General features: G+C 31.8%; 1 long non-coding RNA gene across 1 annotated transcript in view; it reads left to right on the top strand.

Annotated features, from left to right (window-relative positions):
* Nucleotides 1–23,226, top strand: part of LOC128235128 (uncharacterized) — a 52,490-nt gene that overhangs the window by 9,331 nt on the left and 19,933 nt on the right. The window contains exon 2 of the long non-coding RNA XR_008261134.1: nt 698–766. This is a non-coding gene — a long non-coding RNA (uncharacterized LOC128235128). The remainder of the gene's footprint in view (nt 1–697; nt 767–23,226) is intronic.

Raw genomic sequence — 23,226 nt, 5'->3', positions numbered from 1 at the left:
TTAGAAAATATCATTTTTTTTTTTTTATTTATTATAAAAATACATTTATGCGAAACAACAAACAAGCAATTTTAAACAGTGGGTAACACAAACATAGCTTATAAGCTGTATCTAAAGGCTTAGAAATTTATAGATGGATAACAATTAGAGACAGAACTTAAAGTGATGGCATGTTTATTCAAACTGTAAAAAAAATTTAAATTTGGTAATAACTATTATACCAGTCAAGCAATTTTAATCGATTCGCACGCAAACAAACCAAGGTGTGAGATTCTTAACTGAACCCGCGAGAATGACATCAACCCAAGCAAATATTTCCCACAAAGTGTGAAATTCTTACTTGGGACCGCGAAAATGACTTCGAGCGTGGAGAAATATCGACCCTCAAGTTATCGAGCCATCCGATCGAATTTTATATGAACAAAGAGTAAAAAAAATCGGTCCTTTTAATCTGGTTCGAGCCAACGAGGATATCGAGCCATGAGATAACGAGTTTCGACTGTATTAAATAACACCTGCACAACATTTAATATTTTTTGTTTGTTTCTTTTATTTGCTTTAAAGTATTTCTCAAAAAGTATCATTTTTTAATTGTTATTGAATATTTTCTAAAAACATTCTGTATTACATTGTTTTGATTGAGTGTTTTGGGTATAATATTTGTGTCCAGATGTTCAAATTTCCTATGTTTTTTCAGGTGAAAATGTCAAGTAACGTTGTGTATTTCAATTACTGCATGACACTTGAGCCTGACAAATCACAACAAGTAAGTTTTAATAAAAACGGTTTATTTTATGCTGATATAAAATATGATTAAGAATTCGTTCTGATATGTTTTATCAAATTTATTGTCTATGTGTTGACCGAAGATCTCTGCCAAAAGTTTGCAACAAGATTGGAATATATGATCAATTTAAAACGGTTGAGTTATATTTATTGATTATCGAATATTATTAAAACGTCGTAAATTATTCATATAATGTATCTCAGACATCGTTTAATTAATTCATCCAAAATAACATTATACATAAATAGTACAAAATGTCATCATTTCGAGCTAGTGTAATATTTAGCCCAGACCAGTGTTGGATTCGAAACTATGACTCTTCGGGAATGTTTGAAATAGACTAGAAGCTACTAAGATTTGAATTTCTGAAAAAAAAGAAGATTGTTTAGCTATTAAGTTAATTGACCGCGAACCTCTGTTTTCACACGATTTTATTTATTAACTATTTTATTTAAACTTTATCTTTAAATTATGAAATAACATGCGTTTCTCTATAATTTTCAAAAGAGAATCAATCTGGTTTATCTACCTGGGACGGCAATGCCGGGTTTTGCAGACATAAGTGTCTTGAAGACATAGAAATAAAAGAATGCATGTTTGTTTTAATTATGGCTAATCTTTATATTCAGAATTAACATCTTTAAACTCTGAAATAGCATACATTTCTCTATAATTTTGAAAAGAGATTTAATTTGGTTTGTCTGTCGGGGCGGCAATACTGGGTTTTGCACATGTCTCTTGAAGACATTCATACAAATCAAAGAAAATGCATGATTTGTTTGAATTCTAGCTAAATATTTTAATCTTTTAAAGATTCTGAAATAGCATGAATTTTTTAATCTTGTAAAGAGATTTTAGCTAAATACTATACCCAATCTTTCTGAAATAGCATACATTTCTGTATAATTTTGTTAAGAGTTTCAATTTGGTTTGTCTGCCAGGGACGGAAATGCCGTGTTTTGCAGACATAAGGGTCTTGAAGATATAAATAAAAACCAAAGAAAATGCCCGATTTCCTTAAATTCTAGCTAAGTATTAAATGTTATATTTAATAAATTCTGAAATAGCATACATTTTTCTATAAATTTGAAAAGACATTCAATTTGGTTTGTCTGTCTGGGACGGCAATTCCGGGTTTTGCAGACATAAGTGACTTGAAGACATAAAATAAAAGAATATACATGTTTGAAATCTAGCTAAATATTATACCCAATCTTTAAATTCTAAAATGATACATTTCTCTATAATCTTGTAAAGAGATTGAATTTGGTTTGTCTGCCAGGGACGGCAATGCCGGGTTTTGCAGACATAAGTGTCTTGAAGACATAAAAATAAAAGAAAATGCTTGATTTGTTTGAAATCTAGCTAAATATTATACCCAATCTTTAAACACTGAAATATCATACATTTGTCTATAATTTTGAAGAGATTCATTATTTTTTTGTCTGCCAGGGACGGCAATGCCGGGTTTTGCAGACATAAGTGTCTTGAAGACATAAAAATAAAAGAAAATGCTTGATTTGTTTGAAATCTAGCTAAATATTATACCCAATCTTTAAACACTGAAATATCATATATTTCTCTATAATTTTGAAAAGAGATTTAATTTAGTTTGTCAGTCAGGGCCGGCAACACTATGTTTTGCACACAAATGTCTCTTGAAGACATTAATAAAAACAAAAGAAAATGCATGATTTGTTTGAATTCTAGCTAAATATCTTAAACTTAAAATTCTGAAATAGCATAAATTTTCTATAATCTTGTAAAGAGATTGAATTTGGTTTGTCTGCCAGGGACGGCAATGCCGGGTTTTGCAGACATAAGTGTCTTGAAGAAATAAAAATAAAAGAAAATGCATGATTTGTTTGTAATCTAGCTCAATATTATAGCCAATCTTTAAATTCTGAAATAGCATACATTTGTCTATAATTTTGAAAAGAGATTCAATTTGGTTTGTCTGCCCTGGACGGCAATGCCGGGTTTTGCAGACATAAGTGTCTTGAAGAAATAAAAATAAAAGAAAATGCATGATTTGTTTGTAATCTAGCTCAATATTATAGCCAATCTTTAAATTCTGAAATAGCATACATTTGTCTATAATTTTGAAAAGAGATTCAATTTGGTTTGTCTGCCTTGGACGGCAATGCCGGGTTTTGCAGACATAAGTGTCTTGAAGAAATGAAAATAAAAGAAAATGCATGATTTGTTTGTAATCTAGCTCAATATTATAGCCAATCTTTAAATTCTGAAATAGCATACATTTGTCTATAATTTTGAAAAGAGATTCAATTTGGTTTGTCTGCCTTGGACGGCAATGCAGGGTTTTGCAGACATTAGTGTCTTGAAGACATAATAATAAAAGAAAATGCATGATTTGTTTGTAATTTAGCTAAATACTATACCCAATCTTTCTGAAATAGCATACATTTCTGTATAATTTTGTTAAGAGTTTCAATTTGGTTTGTCTGTCAGGGACGGCAATGCCGGGTTTCGCAGACATAAGCGTCTTGAAGATATAAATAAAAACCAAAGAAAATGCATGATTTTCTTAAATTCTAGCTAAGTGTTATATTTAATAAATTCTGAAATAGAATACATTTTTCTATAAATTTGAACAATCTTTAAATTCTGAAAAAGCATACATTTGTCTATAATTTTGAAAAGAGATTCAATTTGTTTTGTCTGCCAGGGACGGCAATTCCGGGTTTTGCAGACATAAGTGTCTTGAAGACATAAAAATAAAAGAAAATGCTTGATTTGTTTGAAATCTAGCTAAATATTATACCCAATCTTTAAACACTGAAATATCATACATTTGTCTATAATTTTGAAGAGATTCAATTTGTTTTGTCTGCCAGGGTAGGCAATGCCGGGTTTTGCAGACATAAGTGTCTTGAAGACATAAAAATAAAAGAAAATGCTTGATTTGTTTGAAATCTAGCTAAATATTATACCCAATCTTTAAACACTGAAATATCATATATTTCTCTATAATTTTGAAAAGAGATTTAATTTAGTTTGTCAGTCAGGGCCGGCAACACTATGTTTTGCACACAAATGTCTCTTGAAGACATTAATAAAAACAAAAGAAAATGCATGATTTGTTTGAATTCTAGCTAAATATCTTAAACTTAAAATTCTGAAATAGCATAAATTTTCTATAATCTTGTAAAGAGATTGAATTTGGTTTGTCTGCCAGGGACGGCAATGCCGGGTTTTGCAGACATAAGTGTCTTGAAGAAATGAAAATAAAAGAAAATGCATGATTTGTTTGTAATCTAGCTCAATATTATAGCCAATCTTTAAATTCTGAAATAGCATACATTTGTCTATAATTTTGAAAAGAGATTCAATTTGGTTTGTCTGCCCTGGACGGCAATGCCGGGTTTTGCAGACATAAGTGTCTTGAAGAAATAAAAATAAAAGAAAATGCATGATTTGTTTGTAATCTAGCTCAATATTATAGCCAATCTTTAAATTCTGAAATAGCATACATTTGTCTATAATTTTGAAAAGAGATTCAATTTTGTTTGTCTGCCTTGGACGGCAATGCCGGGTTTTGCAGACATTAGTGTATTGAAGACATAATAATAAAAGAAAATGCATGATTTGTTTGTAATTTAGCTAAATACTATACCCAATCTTTCTGAAATAGCATACATTTCTGTATAATTTTGTAAAGAGTTTCAATTTGGTTTGTCTGTCAGGGACGGCAATGCCGGGTTTCGCAGACATAAGCGTCTTGAAGATATAAATAAAAACCAAAGAAAATGCATGATTTTCTTAAATTATAGCTAAGAGTTATATTTAATAAATTCTGAAATAGAATACATTTTTCTATAAATTTGAAAAGAGACTCAATTTGGTTAGTCTGTCTGGGACGGCAATGCCGGGTTTTGCAGACATAAGTGACTTGAAGACATAAAATAAAAGAAAATACATGATTTGTTTGAAATCTAGCTAAATCTTATACCCAATCTTTAAATTCTAAAATGATACATTTCTCTATAATCTTGTAAAGAGATTGAATTTGGTTTGTCTGCCCTGGACGGCAATGCCGGGTTTTGCAGACATAAGTGTCTTGAAGAAATAGAAATAAAAGAAAATGCATGATTTGTTTGTAATCTAGCTCAATATTATACCCAATCTTTAAATTCTGAAAAAGCATACATTTGTCTATAATTTTGAAAAGAGATTCAATTTGGTTTGTCTGCCTTGGACGGCAATGCAGGGTTTTGCAGACATTAGTGTCTTGAAGACATAATAATAAAAGAAAATGCATGATTTGTTTGTAATTTAGCTAAATATTATACCCAATCTTTCTGAAATAGCATACATTTCTGTATTATTTTGTAAAGAGATTCGATTTGGTTTGTCTGTCAGGGACGGCAATGCCGGGTTTCGCAGACATAAGGGTCTTGAAGATATAAATAAAAACAAAACAAAAAATGCCTGATTTCCTTAAATTCTAGCTAAGTATTAAATGTTATATTTAATAAATTCTGAAATAGAATACATTTTTCTATAAATTTGAAAAGAGATTCAATTTGGTTTGTCTGTCTGGGACGGCAATGCCGTGGTTTGCAGTCATAAGTGACTTGAAGACATAAAATAAAATAAAAGAAAATACATGATTTGTTTGAAATATAGCTAAATATTATACCCAATCTTTAAATTCTAAAATGATACATTTCTCTATAATTTTGGAAAGAGATTCAATTTGGTTTGTCTGCCGGGGCGGCAATGACTGGTTTTGCAGACATAACTGACTTGAAGACATAACAATAAAAGAAAATGCATGATTTGTTTGAAATCTACCCAATATTATACCCAAATCTTTAAATTCTGAAATGGCATACATTTCTCTATAATTTTGGAAGAGATTCAATTTGGTTTGTCTGACGGGGCGGCAATACTGGGTTTTGCAGACATAAGTGTCTTGAAGACATAAAAGTAAAAGAAAATGCATGCTTTGTTTGAAATGTAGCTAAATATCTTAGTCTTAAAATTCTGAAATAGCATGCATTTTTCTATAAACTTGTCAAGAGACTGAATTTGTTTTGTCTGCCAGGGACGGCAATGCCGGGTTTTGCAGACATAAGTGTCTTGAAGAAATAAAAATAAAAGAAAATGCATGATTTGTTTGTAATCTAGCTCAATATTATAGCCAGTCTTTAAATTCTGAAATAGCATACATTTGTCTATAATTTTGAAAAGAGATTCAATTTGGTTTGTCTGCCTGGGACGGCATTGCGGGGTTTTGCAGACATAAGTGTCTTGAAGATATAAAAGAAAACCCAAAGAAAATGCCTGAATTGTTTTTGATTTATTGCTAAATATTACAAATGCATATTTACTATTTAATATATTTTGAAATAGCATACATTTTTCTATAATTTTGAAAAAAGATTCAATTTTGTCTTCTTGGGACGGCAATGCCGGGTTTTGCAGACACATTTATCTTGAAGACATTTATAAAGATAAAAGAAAATGCATGATTAGTTTGAATTCTAGCTAAATTTTATACATTTTCTTTAATTTTAATACGATCAGTAAATATCCTAAATACCCATAGTAGAAAACCAAAGTCAGGTTATTCTGTAATATACCACGGACGTGCAAATGCGATGAAGTCAATCCTTATTGATCCAGGCGCGTAAAAAAGTAGTTACCATTATTTTAACACTGTTCTTTAAAGATATATCGTGTTAGAATCGAAATAACAAGTTTCGAATGTGATTTATCAAAGAATAACCCGAAGTTTTCGTTATTATTCAAAATAATATATCACTCAGGCCTACGGCCATGAGTAGAGTAGTGATAGTACTAGCTGAAGCAGTAGTATTAGTAGTGTAGAGGTAGTAATGGCTGAAGCAGTAGTTGTGTAGTGGTAGTACTAGCTGAAGCATTAGTGGTAGTAGTGTAGTAGTACTATTTGAAATAGTAGTAGTAGCAGTGTAGTGGTAGTAAAAGCTGAAGCAGGAAAATTAGTAGTGTAGTGGTAGGACTAGCTGAAACGGTAGTGTAGTAATAGTACTAGCTGAACCAGTCGTAATAGTAATGTAGTGGTAGTACTAGCCGAAACAAGCTGAAGTAGTAGTAGTAGTAGTAGTAGAAGTAGTAGTAGTAGTAGTAGTAGTAGTAGTAGTAGTAGTAGGTAGTAGTAGTAGTAGTAGTAGTAGTAGTAGTAGTAGTAGTAGTAGTAGTAGTAGTAGTAGTAGTAGTAGTAGTAGTAGTAGTAGTAGTTGTAGTAGTAGTAGTAGTAGTAGTAGTAGTAGTAGTAGTAGTAGTAGTAGTAGTAGTAGTAGTAGTAGTAGTAGTAGTAGTAGTAGTAGTAGTATGTAGTAGTGTAGTAGTAGTAGTAGTGTAGCAGTGCAGCAGAGTAGTAGTAGTAGTATGTAGTAGTATGTAATAGTATGTAGTAGTGTAGTAGTAGTAGTAGTAGTGTAGTAGTGTAGTAGTGTAGTAGTGTAGTAGTAGTATGTTGTAGTATGTAGTAGTGTAGTGGTATGTAGTAGTAGTAGTAGTATGTAGTAGTAGTAGTAGTAGTAGTAGTAGTAGTAGTAGTAGTAGTAGTATGTAGTAGTGTAGTAGTAGAAGTAGTGGGAGTAGTAATAGTAGTAGTAGTAGTAGTAGTAGTAGTAGTAGTATGTAGTAGTAGTAGTAGTAGTATGTAGTAGTGTAGTGGTATTATGTAGTAGTGTAGTAGTGTAATAGTAGTGTAGTAGTGTAGTAGTGTAGTAGTAGTATGTAGTAGTGTAGTAGTGTAGTAGTAGTAGTAGTAGTAGTAGTAGTAGTAGTAGTAGTAGTAGTAGTAGTAGTAGTAGTAGTAGTAGTAGTAGTAGTAGTAGTAGTAGTAGTAGTAGTAGTAGTAGTAGTAGTAGTAGTAGTTGTAGTAGTAGTAGTAGTAGTAGTAGTAGTAGTAGTAGTAGTAGTAGTAGTAGTAGTAGTAGTAGTAGTAGTAGTAGTAGTAGTATGTAGTAGTGTAGTAGTAGTAGTAGTGTAGCAGTGCAGCAGAGTAGTAGTAGTAGTATGTAGTAGTATGTAATAGTATGTAGTAGTGTAGTAGTAGTAGTAGTAGTGTAGTAGTGTAGTAGTGTAGTAGTGTAGTAGTAGTATGTTGTAGTATGTAGTAGTGTAGTGGTATTATGTAGTAGTGTAGTAGTGTAATAGTAGTGTAGTAGTGTAGTAGTGTAGTAGTAGTATGTAGTAGTATAGTAGTGTAGTAGATTAGTAGTAGTAGTAGTAGTAGTAGTAGTAGTAGTAGTAGTAGTAGTAGTAGTAGTAGTAGTAGTAGTAGTAGTAGTATGTAGAAGTAGTAGTAGTAGTAGTAGTAGTAGTAGTAGTAGTAGTAGTAGTAGTAGTAGTAGTAGTAGTAGTAGTAGTAGTAGTAGTAGTAGTAGTAGTAGTAGTAGTAGTAGTAGTAGTAGTAGTAGTAGTAGTAGTGTAGTATGTAGTAGTAGTAGTAGTAGTAGTAGTAGTAGTAGTAGTAGTAGTAGTAGTAGTAGTAGTAGTAGTAGTAGTAGTAGTGTAGTATGTAGTAGTAGTATATAGTAGTATGTAGTAGTAGTATGTAGTAGTATGTAGTAGTAGTATATAGTAGTATGTAGTAGTATGTAGTAGTGTAGTAGTGTAGTGTGTAGTAGTGTAGGTACAAGAGGATAAAAAAGCCGCTCCAAATATGGTACAATTGACTCTGGAAATGGCCATGATACATCCGTGTTTCGGTCATCCTGGCGGAATCCGTCGGCAGACACATGTAATTATGTTTTCAAAGTGTAGCTAAGACTCCCAGCTGTACATAAATATAAATACATGCCATATTTGGGGGTCAGGAGCTGCGTATAGCGCGAAAAACAAGCGTAACACAGCGTGCTATTACAAGCATTTTTTCCGCTCAACGTGCTAGAACTAATCAGCACGATATCATTCATTTATTTACATTTTCAATAATTTATCATTCACCTATAAGTTTGTAGCAAATTTAAAACTATAACTTAATATTTGAATGATTTACAAACTGAAAATGGTGTAAAATGTATGCGAAACCACGATCAATAAGGGAAAAACTAGGGTGGGGTAGGCATATGGGACGTTTAACGCTACAGTTGTTTCGTATAGCAATAAAGCAAATAGCACCTTAATTTAAAGCGTATAATATACCCTACATTTTGGTAAATAAATCATGCCAATACGTTAAAAAATGTTGTAGATATTGCGTTTTAAGTACCGCAAAATCATACGGCAGACGCATGCGTCTGGAAGCAAATGTCTGAAATATTGTGTAGTATGTAGTAGTAGTATGTAGTAGTAGTGTAGTAGTATTGTAGTAGTATGTAGTAGTAGTATGTAGTGGTAGTGTAGTAGTATAGTAGTATTATGTAGTAGTAGTATGTAGTAGTAATGTATTAGTGTAGTATGTAGTAGTAGTAGTATGTAGTGTAGTATGTAGTAGTAGTGTAGTAGTGTATTAGTAGTATGTAGTAGTAGTGTAGTAGTGTAGTAGTAGTATGTAGTAGTAGTGTAGTAGTGTAGTAGTAGTATGTAGTAGTAGTGTAGTAGTGTAGTAGTAGTGTATTCGTGTAGTATGTAGTAGTAGTGTAGTAGTGTAGTAGTGTAGTAGTAGTATATAGTAGCAGTGTAGTAGTGTAGTAGTAGTATGTAGTAGTAGTGTAGTAGTGTAGTAGTAGTATGTAGTAGTAGTGTAGTAGTAGTATGTAGTAGTAGTGTAGTAGTGTAATAGTAGTATGTAGTAGTAGTGTAGTAGTCTAGTAGTAGTATGTAGTAGTGTAGTAGTGTACCAGTGTAGTAGTAGTAGTAGTGTAGTAGTGTAGTATGTAGTAGTGTAGTATGTAGTAGTGTAGTAGTGTAGTATGTAGTAGTGTAGTAGAAGTAGTATGTAGTAGTGTAGTCTGTTGTAGTGTAGTCTGTTGTAGTGTAGTAGTAGTATGTAGTAGTGTGTAGTAGTAGTAGTAGTATGTAGTAGTGTAGTATGTTGTAGTGTAGTATGTAGTAGTGTAGTAGTAGTAGTATATAGTAGAGTAGTATGTTGTAGTGTAGTATGTAGTAGTAGTAGTAGAAGTAGTTTAGTATGTAGTAGTAGTAGTGTAGTGGTAGTGTAGAAGTGTAGTAGTTTATAGTAGTATATAGTAGTATGTAGTAGTATGTAGTAGTATATAGTAGTATGTAGTAGTGTAGTATGTAGTAGTTCAGTATGTAGTAGTGTAGTATGTAGTAGTATGTAGTAGTAGTGTAGTAGTGTATTAGTAGTATGTAGTAGTGTAGTATGTAGTAGTGTATTAGTAGTATGTAGTTGTGTAGTAGTGTAGTAGTAGTAGTGTAGTATGTAGTAGTGTAGTAGTAGTATGTAGTAGTTATGTAGTAGTATGTAGTAGTAGTAGTGTAGTATGTAGTAGTGTAGTAGTAGTAGTGTAGTATGTAGTAGTGTAGTAGTAGTATGTAGTAGTAGTGTAGTAGTGTAGTAGTAGTATGTAGTAGTAGTGTAGTAGTGTAGTAGTAGTGTAGTAGTGTATTAGTAGTATGTAGTAGTAGTGTAGTAGTAGTATGTAGTAGTAGTGTAGTTGTAGTATGTAGTAGTGTATTAGTAGTATGTAGTAGTAGTGTAGTAGTGTATTAGTAGTATGTAGTAGTGTAGTAGTGTAGTAGTAGTAGTGTAGTATGTAGTAGTGTAGTAGTAGTATGCAGTAGTAGTGTAGTAGTAGTAGTATGTAGTAGTAGTGTAGTAGTGTAGTAGTAGTATGTAGTTGTAGTGTAGTAGTAGTATGTAGTAGTAGTGTAGTATGTAGTAGTAGTGTAGTAGTGTAGTAGTAGTATGTAGTAGTAGTGTAGTATGTAGTAGTAGTGTAGTAGTGTAGTAGTAGTATGTAGTAGTGTAGTAGTGTAGTAGTAGTATGTAGTAGTAGTGTAGTAGTGTAGTAGTAGTATGTAGTAGTAGTGTAGTAGTGTATTGAAAGTATGTAGTAGTGTAGTATGTAGTAGTATAGTAGTAGTATGTAGTAGTAGTGTATTGAAAGTATGTAGTAGTAGTATATAGTAGTTGTGTAGTAGTGTAGTAGTAGTATGTAGTAGTAGTGTAGTAGTGTAGTAGTAGTATGTAGTAGTAGTGTAGTAGTGTATTGAAAGTATGTAGTAGTGTAGTATGTAGTAGTATAGTAGTAGTATGTAGTAGTAGTGTAGTAGTGTATTAGTAGTATGTAGTAGTGTAGTATGTAGTAGTGTATTAGTAGTATGTAGTAGTAGTGTAGTAGTATAGTAGTAGTAGTGTAGTATGTAGTAGTGTATTAGTAGTATGTAGTAGTAATGTAGTAGTAGTATGTAGTAGTGTAGTAGTAGTAGTAGTAGTAGTAGTAGTAGTAGTAGTAGTGTAGTAGTGTAGTAGTGTAGTAGTAGTAGTGTAGTATGTAGTAGTGTAGTAGTAGTATGTAGTAGTGTAGAAGTGTAGTATGTAGTAGTATTAGTAATAGTATGTAGTATGTAGTAGTAGTAGTAGTAGTAGTAGTAGTATGTAGTAGTGTAGTGATGTAGTATTAGTAGTATGTATTAGTGTAGTGATGTAGTAGTGTAGTAGTGTAGTAGTAGTAGTAGTAGTAGTATGCATTAGTAGTAGTATTATGTAGTATGTAGTAGTGTAGTAGTGTAGTAGTAGTAGTCTAGTAGTAGTATGTAGTAGTGTAGTAGTGTACCAGTATAGTAGTAGTAGTAGTAGTAGTAGTAGTAGTAGTAGTGTAGTGTAGTATGTAGTAGTGTAGTATGTAGTAGTGTAGTAGTGTAGTATGTAGTAATGTAGTAGTGTACTAGTGTAGTAGTGTAGTATGAAGTAGTGTAGTAGTGTAGTAATGTAGTAGTGTAGTAGTGTAGTATGTAGTAGTGTAGTATGTAGTAGTAGTGTAGTATGTAGTAGTGTAGTATGTAGTAGTGTAGTATGTAGTAGTGTAGTATGTAGTAGTGTAGTAGTGTAGTAGTGTAGTAGTGTAGTATGTAGTAGTAGTGTAGTAGTGTAGTATGTAGTAGAAGTGTAGTATGTAGTATGTAGTAGTGTAGTATGTAGTAGTAGTATATAGTAGTGTAGTATGTAGTAGTAGTAGTAGTAGTAGTAGTGTAGTATGTAGTAGTGTAGTAGTAGTATAATAATGTAGTAGTGTAGTAGTAGTAGTATGTAGTAGTGTTGTATGTAGTAGTATGTAGTAGTGTTGTATGTAGTAGTGTAGTAGTAGTAGTAGTATGTCGTAGTGTAGTATGTAGTAGTGTGTAATCGTAGTAGTATGTAGTAGTGTAGTATGTTGTAATGTAGTAGTAGTATGTAGTAGTAGTATTAGTAGTAGTAGTAGTAGTACTAGTGTAGTATGTAGTAGTGTAGTATGTAGTAGTGTAGTATGTAGTAGTAGTAGTAGTGTAGTATGTAGTAGTAGTAGTGTAGTAGTAGTGTAGTAGTAGTTATAGTAGTAGTAGTAGTAGTAGTAGTAGTAGTAGTAGTAGTAGTAGTAGTAGTAGTAGTAGTAGTAGTAGTAGTAGTAGTAGTAGTAGTAGTAGTAGTAGTAGTATGTAGAAGTAGTAGTAGTAGTAGTAGTAGTAGTAGTAGTAGTAGTAGTAGTAGTAGTAGTAGTAGTAGTAGTAGTAGTAGTAGTAGTAGTAGTAGTAGTAGTAGTAGTAGTAGTGTAGTATGTAGTAGTAGTAGTAGTAGTAGTAGTAGTAGTAGTAGTAGTAGTAGTAGTAGTAGTAGTAGTAGTAGTAGTAGTGTAGTATGTAGTAGTAGTATGTAGTAGTATGTAGTAGTAGTATGTAGTAGTATGTAGTAGTAGTATATAGTAGTATGTAGTAGTATGTAGTAGTGTAGTAGTGTAGTGTGTAGTAGTGTAGGTACAGGAGGATAAAAAAGCCGCTCCAAATATGGTACAATTGACTCTGGAAATGGCCATGATACATCCGTGTTTCGGTCATCCTGGCGGAATCCGTCGGCAGACACATGTAATTATGTTTTCAAAGTGTAGCTAAGACTCCCAGCTGTACATAAATATAAATACATGCCATATTTGGGGGTCAGGAGCTGCGTATAGCGCGAAAAACAAGCGTAACACAGCGTGCTATTACAAGCATTTTTTCCGCTCAACGTGCTAGAACTAATCAGCACGATATCATTCATTTATTTACATTTTCAATAATTTATCATTCACCTATAAGTTTGTAGCAAATTTAAAACTATAACTTAATATTTGAATGATTTACAAACTGAAAATGGTGTAAAATGTATGCGAAACCACGATCAATAAGGGAAAAACTAGGGTGGGGTAGGCATATGGGACGTTTAACGCTACAGTTGTTTCGTATAGCAATAAAGCAAATAGCACCTTAATTTAAAGCGTATAATATACCCTACATTTTGGTAAATAAATCATGCCAATACGTTAAAAAATGTTGTAGATATTGCGTTTTAAGTACCGCAAAATCATACGGCAGACGCATGCGTCTGGAAGCAAATGTCTGAAATATCGGGAAAACGATTTGAAAAATGTTAATATTATTTTGTATTTTAATCATAAATGTAAAAAGAAACAATAAACTATGATATTTAATGTAAAAACTGTTAAAAATGATGCCTTTTTGTAGAGTTAATTACGAAAAATTATCTCTCAAAATCCGTCTGGCGTCTGTTTGCGTCTGCAAAGATTTTGAAATATTTTCAATATCGAATATCTTTTAAACCTGTATTCCAATTTCACTGAAAATTTGCTTAAAAATTGTCAATATATAACTGAACAATCATGCAAAATTGCTTAACAAACAAAAATGATTTAACAAAGAAAATTAAAAAAAACAAAATTTGAAAGGTACAGGCGTTGCCTGAACCTGTCTGGCTAACAGACGCTGTCAGACAGGTAAAACAAAAAATGAAAAATGTCATATTTTTTTAACCCGTCAATAAATATTAATATAACTCGCTACATTTCTTGTGTGTATGACAAGTAACATTTGTACGATTTTTTGATCAGTTTGAAAACTTGTAACGGGCTTAAACCGAAAAACCAAAATATGACTGAAGGTAGGCAATGCCATCCATGGGGCAAAATTCGGCCGAGTGTAACCTGGTATCAAGATAAAAAAAATTAAAATTTTAACATCGGGAAATGACCCTAAACGTACAAAAAATTTATTAAAACCCCGAAAAAAAAATCATATTTTCGCGTCTTGAAGAAAAACAATTTTGTCTTGCGGCAGACAGACAGACAGACAGACAGACAGACAGACAGACATTTTATTTCGACTTGTACAATGTACATCGTCAACAACACATATATTTATAATTATCAATGTCAACGTGAATGCATAGTAACAAACAATATAGTACACACGAGTATATATACAAAAAATAACAAAAAAATATAATAAATAGGTTAAATATTGTAATATTAAAATCTATCTAAATCAGAGGATGAACAATTTTTACCATATTAAGTTCTAACATTTATTAAAGAGGATCTTTCTTTAAGACAGTCTTTAACAAACATACATAGTTTAATAAGCTCAGTTCTATTATTTGATTGCAGCAATTGTAAATATTTAAATACAAAAGGTCTTATATAATAGCATTTCTTAATATATTTCTTTCTTATATCTTTTAAAGACGGGCACACACAGACAAAATGAAATTCATCTTCAATATCGTTGGACAATATCTTTGATTGCGTACAATATTATTTCTGGCGTATCTACCGGTTTGGATACGAAGTGAGTGCACAGACAGTCGTAGTCTACAAAAGAAAAATCGTAAACTTTTGGGCAGAATGTCAAGATAACTTGTATATTCAAGACTAGTTTTAAAATGTCTTTACATATCTAACACAGTGCTGTTTTCTAGAGTACCATACCAATCTTGTTTAAACGCATCGTATATTCTACACCTGAAGACCGTCATAAATATATTAACATTAATATTGTTGAAATCATCATACAGTAGCTAAAACCATAATCATTTAGCATCTTTCTAATGTTATACACCCAATTACGACAACCTTTATTACAATCATACTTTGCTTGTAAATAAACAGTTTTAATAATAATATTATCAGCGGTACCAACCTTAAACCAATATGACAACATACGTACATATCTTTGAATATATAGCGGGTATCTACCTAATTCTCCATAAACAGTCGCATTGCAAGTATTGGTTTTGACTGTTAATAATCTTTTACAAAACTTAAGATGAATTCTTTCTAATTCCTTAGATTTGGTGTAACCCCAAACCTCCGCTGAAAAATTAAAAATTGAACCAACAAATGCGTCAAATAACTGACACAATATTTTTGGTTTTAGGTCATACTCTTGACATTTACAAAATAAAACATTCATTGCCTTAAGGGCTTTGCCAATCAAGTGTTCCTGGTTAAGATTAAAATTGCCGGTATAATTAAACACCACACCTAAATAGTTAAAGTCGTTAACAACGTGAATATCGTGGCCATTTTTCATTGAGTAATAACCCGCCTCTTTTACGAAACACCATAATTTTGGTTTTATCGGTATTCACTTTTAATCCCCAAGTGTTGGAGTAATTTGATAAATTGTCCAAATGGGTTTGAATTTCATCAGGAGATTTTCCTACAATGGCCATGTCATCGGCAAATAATAATAAAATCAATACATAGAGGGTATTTGTTTATTTCAGTGTAAGATCGTATTTTATTTCACGAGTGTCATAGAAAAACATCTTTTCACGAGTGGCGAAGCCACGAGTGAAAATGTAGTTTTTTTAAGATCACGAGTGAAATTAAATACGATCTTACACTGAAATAAAAAAAAATTCTGTTTCTTTTATGCTTATTTTCGGAGTTTTATTTGTTTTTTTATTTATTTCTGAATTACCCCCTTTTTTGAAAAGGGCGGGCTTTATGCCGCTACCCGTGGGGCGCCCCTCCTGCATAATTGTAGCTATCAACTTTTCTACTTTCGGTTTGCTGAGAAATAGTTCTCTGCTTTTCATTTTTATAGCTTAATATTTGCTCGTTTTTTTATTGCAAAGCTTTATGAACAGTTAACAATGAAGTATTATTAGTGCACATATGTTCCAAAAAATAATGAAAACACTTTTTATTTTATGATGGGCATGAATACATAACCGAATTATTACGCCGCTATTTTTAAAGAATGAAAATTTGGAAGGTCAAATGTGTTAGCAAAACAAATGTGGATACTCATTGGATTTTAACCATTCTTCTTAGTTTAAGACTGCATGTACGCGTGTTTTTATAGTAAGTTAATTAATATTCTGTCATCTTACTGTCAGAGACCAGTCTGTTTCGCTTTAAAAGGTTTGTTTTCCAGATAAAGAGTAAATGCCACGCTAGTTTGTAGACACATTTTGAGGAGTGGGTGGGGTAAAAAATATCGGATCTATCTTGTTGTGTGAATTCTCCATGAAGCTCATTTTACGTACTCCAACGGTTAACAGTTCAAAATACATTTGAACGATGATATAAAATTTTATTTATGCTCGAACAGTTGTTTTTGTCTGTAATTTGCTAAGTTTGAAAGCAAATGTTCGAACATTCAGCTTCAAAGATCAGTAAAATGTTTGATAAACGGGATAACCGGTAATAAGCGGTAAGTTGTTAATTTCCAATTATATATTTATTTAAATTTATAAAATATTTCTTTATTTTTTTCAACATTTTTTGATATAATTTACTGAAGTCCAGTGTTCTGTTTTGATCAAGGCAAGTACATGTAACAACAAAGGAATTTAAAAGTAGTTCTGAAAGTTGATATTTTCACTCCGTATATTGCAGTGAAAATATTAAATTGATATTTTCACTGTTGTTATTTCACTGTTAAAACCTCATATTTCATTGTAAAGCATGAAAGAAAATATCATCTATGTGTAATCCTGAATTTATATCACTTTGTAAATATAACTCATAACTTCTACGAATAGGGAAAACAATACAGGGGACATAACTTCCCCTTGCCGTAAGCCTACAGCATGACTAAAATAATCAGAATATGATGATAATGATTTAACACATGATTTAACTTTTTGATACATGTCCCGAACAATTCTAAGTATTTTCCTTGTATTCCACTTTTATACATTTTCAGCCATAGTGCATTTCTATAAATAGTATCAAAACATTTCATCATGTCGACAAAAATAATATATAGCCTTTTATTTTCAAACAAATAATTCTGTATCAGAGATAACAGTATAAATATAGTATCTGTGTAGAGCGACCCTTTCGAAATCCGAATTGGGCATCCGAAATAATATCATGTTGTTCACAAAAAATTTCAACACGCTTATTTATAACGGTAGTAAATAATTTTGATAAACAGCTAACCAAAGTAATTCCCCTGTAATTATTAACATCAGTTTCTGAACCTTTTTTATGAATGGGGATTATAATACCTTCAGTCCATTGTTCGGGATAATAACATGAATTCAATATATTGTTAAACAAATCACATAAATGCGAAGATAAAATATCTACAGTTTCAATGAAATATCCATTCAACATAGTATCACTGCCATAGGCTTTACATCGTGTCAATGACTTAACAGCATTTATAATTTATTGTAGTGATATTGGTTCATCCAGTTCAGGAAAGGAATTATTTGGTTCATTAAAATTATTATTATTAATAAAATAATCTGCCTCGTGATTAATACCACCAAAAGTGTTATTACTGAGGGTTTCAAAATATTCCCGAAATTCATTAAGTGGTATTTTGTTTGATTTATTAGAAGACTTAGACTTAAAATGTTTCCAAAACTCTCTAGGTCTCCTCTTTCTTAAGGTTTTCAATATCTCCCATTCTTTTTTTGTAATCAATATTCTTCTTTTTACGGACAATTTTTTTATAATGAGTTTTCCGTTCACATAAAATTAATCTTTTAGCATCTGATTTATCAATATTAAACATTCTAACTGCTTCTAAATACAGGTTCCGTGCAACGATACAGTCACACTTCGTATTGTGTTTGTAAACATAGATAACATATTATTAACGTAATCTTTGCTCGAGCAATCTGCACTATTGACTATATTGTTAAAAGCAGGTAAATTAGCAATAATCCCGGAGCGGAACTGCTCCCGAAAAGAGACATTCCACTTATATTTAATTTCAGAGTAGTTTTTAGTTTCTGGTACAATACTATTACATAGTAATGAAATATGTAACGGGGCATGATCACTCCATTCATTGAAAGATTCTATTTTTAAGTCTTTGATCTGTGAAAAATTACGCTCACTCGACCACAAATAGTCAATCATAGAACAGCCGTTATGTGACAAAAATGTATGTTGATTGGTATTACCAATACGACCGATAACAATGCGAAAACTTGACCCTTTACAAATATCTAATAGTTTTATCCCATGATTATTATGTGAACTGTCGATTGAGGCCCTGTCAGTGGTGCAATCAAATTCGTAATCGTGACTGTCAGTGTAACAATTACATTTATCATGAACAACATAATCTTTTTTACTTCCAACCCTACTGTTCAAATCACCACATATAAATACACATCCAAGACTATCATATAAAAACAGATCGTTTTCTAAAATATCAAATAAATCAACATTTACAGTATTGTATTTGGGCGAGTCCTCGCCCCAAATATAGGTTCCATATAAATAAATGTCTTCGAGGATATTAAATAAGGTGTGATCAAGTTTTAACCAAATGATTGTATAGAAATGATTTACACAAACTACGTTAACACTTTCGAATTCATACGCGCATTTTACAGATGGCGGTAAAATTAAATCAAATTGAAACCAAAAAATAAAAAGGAATAATTAAATAGGCAGGAATATAATAAATGGAAAATTACAATAAAACGATTTTCTGATGACCTGCATCACGTCTCGTTCGGTGAGGATACATGTATCCATCTCGACCTGCGATCTCGACGAATACGTGTTTACACACCGAACTCGACGTGATACATGTCTCCAGAAAAGCGTCCTATCATAATATCCCCTATATATCGTACTGATATGTTTTTGCAGATGTAGTGCTTTAAACAGACTATTGAGCATAAACAAGAAACAATTATTACTCTCTTTAAATACGGCTTGATGATCACTTTGTTTCAATAATACTAGTTATTGAGTAAATGTATGGCCACCGTTTTTCATTATATATAAACAACAATTTATATTCCTTTTAAGTTTAAAACACATATTACCCTTATTGGAATACTAATATGTGATAATGTTTCTATTTAGTGGTATTCAATTTTGTTGTTTTAAATTTGTAAAATATTCTACAAATGTATTTTTCTTTAACAAATATAGAGTATGTTAGATGAAATGAATAAGAAAACGAAGTGTTTTATCTTTAATTGTTACATATTTTATAGAAGTCACATTTATAGTTCAGTAAACTATGTTATATATATCTAATTACTGATGACATCATTTTCTATCATTTGTTTTACCATTCAAAAAATGGTGTCACTGTTTAATTTGTGCATAAATATATATAACATCAATTTTCGATCGGAAATAGTAAAATCTACGATCTTATTTTTGTCAGCATTTTTTTTTTTGTAAAAATAGTATATCTGTGAGAGTGCAGCTTTAAAGTGATTTGCTCATAACACCAGATGTGTGATTGTGATAACAATACACTATACAAGCGTCATGTGTCATATTAAATGACATATCGTCGGGTACCATAAAAGGTCCCCGTTATTTTATAACAACTGACTATTAGACCAGCGAGGTCAACAATTTCTATTATTTTCGATAAATTTAAATGCCTTTGCCAATTAAAGAATTAAGGGATCGGCATTCACACCAATGTGTTGTCTTGGCTGCAAGTTAAGCTGTGTAACATAGCTCAAATCGCCGTGATGATATAAATGACACGTGCTACAATAATGTAGTTACATATAATAATAAAATTATGTTCTTTAGACTGTTTTGCATATTTTCGATATAATATAAGTTCGTGCTTTGAAATGAAACTGTATATTATAGCGTTTTACGATATATTTCCTCTATTGATGAACAATGAGTCAAAATTCACATATGGTGCTATTTATTATTTTACTAGTTCCCAAGTTGGTTCAGTTGTTCCATAGTTATATTTGGTAGAGGTCTATTCCAGAACAAGGCTGCTCGTCCTACGGAAAACCCTCCATTGGCGCATTATGCCATTTGATTAGGAATCCATTTAATATCACATTGTTTACAAATATGAAGGCAGTGGAATTGAAAGTATTTGATTTGGTTTTTGTTTGTTCATAATGAATTGCTTTTTTCCTTTCTAAAATGGGGAATTTCAGAGGCTCATTTGGAGAAAATCAGCGTCCGCCGAGCGTACTGGCTACAACAAAGTAGGTTAAAAATGCCCCGGCTATTACTTTAGCGAATAAAAGAAATAGTTTGATAAATCCAATATTCGATCGAAAGAATTACCGAATATTCGAATATCAATTTTGCCATTCGTTTGCATTACTAGTTCTAACTCATCGAGGTGCTGTTGTTTGATTCTTGGTGCCATTGTCACCCGTATTCGACATTCAGTCCATTTTTGACTAGGTTATTCGCCATATCATCGCCGTTTCTCGACTTCCGTCGCCGTTGTTTCCAATCCCGTCGTCATTTATATCCCTCAATTCCAAATACTACCTTTCTCATCGCCGTATTAAGTGTTTATAAACTTAATTTTGCAAATCACATAGATATATATATAGAGAGATTAAATTGAATTTTTTGATAAGACAATGCTTATTTTGCACAATTGTAACATTTGTAGCGTTAAGTAATCAGTTTCATGTTTATATGCAACTAATTATATCTATATTTCATTCTTGTATAAAGACCTCTAGATGACTGTTAACGTATGTGATCAGTTAAATGAATGAGACAAGAGTCCGTTGGTATCTAGCTTTAAAACTAGATGAGGTTCATTGAGAATGCTTATGTGATAAACAACAGAAACAAGCTCAGTAGCCAAAAGTTTAAAAATAAACCCCGTTAAATGGCATAGGTAAACGCCAAAGACATATAACGCAAAAACAAAACAAAATCACAAACAAGAAACATGGAACAACATAAAAAAACTCCACAAACAACTCAGTTCATATTTTCTTTATAAAAACTAGGTATGTTTATCACGGATTGTTTGATACCGCTTTGTTACGGTCAGTAATATGTATATTAACTGGGGGCTAAAAACCCTATTTGACACTTAATAAAATTACAAATGTATGTTAACCGCTCATTCTTAAAGTTTGAAAACTATACATTAAAGGGTTATAGAGTGATACTTTCCAACTTTTGATGTACTTTCCAATTTCAGCAGATGATTTCACACGGTCATATATAAGCTCAATTGGCACATAATTCCTTAAAAACAAACCCTTCACTTACTATGCGAGGAGAAAAACGTTTTGGTGATGGTATTTTTTCAGCGTAAACTTTAAAATTATGTATTAAATTTATAAGAAGGTGTTGGTTTATTTGAAACAAAACATGACGCGACATATTCCATTTTCAATAATTAGAACAATGTTTGGACAGCTTTTTGTTTTAGTGCTATATCCTTTATTGCTAAGGTGTTACGTTGTTTTAGGACTATTTTGTAATCTTCAGGTATATTCAATATATAATCAGCTTTGGCATTTTTAACTGCAATCTTGACTTTTTAAGACAGTGTCTTAGACTTCATAAAAAAGTTTTAAATGTTTGCAATGCCTGGTTGACATGTCTACCGTTAACAATGGACCAGTATTTTTTATAAAGGAAATGTTCAACATATGAATTTATCAATTACCTCATACTTACATACTTATGCTAAAATTATTAGCCTATAGACGAGTTCTTAGTTAACTAGTTAGACAAACGTTAGGCAAATGATCATTAAATCAATATTCTGTAATAATTGGCTTAAGATCAAACATACGCTAAAATTGTTCATCCGTTATCTCTGCCTATAACGCATATTAAACTTTTCATGTGAATACAATTCTGTATAAGATCTGTAATAATTTAACTATTATTCAAGTGTTTCAGTAAAGTTTGTTTTTGGTGGACGAAAACAGGTACCAATCAGTATTTGTTCGGTAAGAGGCAATATAAATTCAATCATACAGATTTTCACATTAAAAGTCTTAAACTTACGAATAAGCTGTATCAGATGTAATATAGTTACACATACCGCCATCATTTTTGTTCCTTTGCCTTTTTATCACATTGTACCAATCTCTGTAGTAGTCATGGCTTCGTCGAGACCTATTTCAGAAAAAAACAGCTGCCTTTGTACTTAACTCAAAGTGTTACAACTGCGATTGTTTAGGAAACCAAGACCTGACATTAATATGAAAAATATAAATATCTTTTCATTTAGTGAAACACTAATAAAAGGGCATTTGAAAATAACTTTTAATTCAGCGCGGTTGAGATATCAATGATAATAGTGTCCCTTTGAAACATAAACATCTTCCCGCTGTGGTGTAGTATAATAATCTTTGCAGCATTGTTGGATGCTTTTGCTGATATTATGTTTTGTTCTTTTTTATTTTTCACGTAGAGTATAATCAAAACAAATATGGCCATTTGGAAATAAGGCAGACAAACAATTTTAAGGGTTTTCCACCAGTATGGTTATGCACACACATACGCACACGCACACAGCTTAGCAAGGCGCACACATACACATGCATACACGCACGCACAGAAATTGACTGTCACCCATACGTATGTATTCGTTTGATATGCACTAAGGCGACATCGGATTTTGAAGCGGGCCGACATCGGACAGCCCTAATATTCCAACACCTTTTTGCGTAGGCCCGAAATCGTCTTATGGCCTCTTGTCGCCTTAAACCAAAACATAACCGACTGATCACTGCTTTTATATGCGAAAGTATTATTTTCATACTTTCATAATATTATTGTGTTGACGTTTTTATTTCAACGTTAAAACAACATTTGTAGTAAACATTAATGTTTCAAAGTATAGATACCTTTGATATTACCAAACATTTGAAAAAACTGACACCATCCGGCACTCCCTGCGCTCCCAATATCCTTAATAATACACATTGATATAAATACTATATTATATTTAAAGCTTGCTCTACCATGTTACAACATCATTATGTCACATTTTAGTGTAAATTTATTTTAAATGAAATATATGTTACATATACAACAGCTTCTGGGATTTTGAAATATTGTATAATAATTACTTAAGGGGGCATACTTAAGTAATATATGAACATCGTTTACCCATGGAAAGCTTAATTCGAGACGAAAGAGTTAAACAAACAAATGTACGAAATGCATTCCGTATAAAGCAATGACAATTGTTCACATTAGAAACAAAATTGTAATTAATCATGCGACAGACAATAGCACTGGCAGACCGCAAGTAGTCTCCCATGCGTGATACCGTCGAAGAGATAT

Source organism: Mya arenaria, chromosome 5 (assembly GCF_026914265.1).
Source record: "Mya arenaria isolate MELC-2E11 chromosome 5, ASM2691426v1".
NCBI classification, from domain to species: Eukaryota; Metazoa; Mollusca; class Bivalvia; order Myida; family Myidae; genus Mya; species Mya arenaria.
Note: the sequence above shows the minus strand (reverse complement) of the source record. Positions and strands in the feature narration are given on the sequence as shown.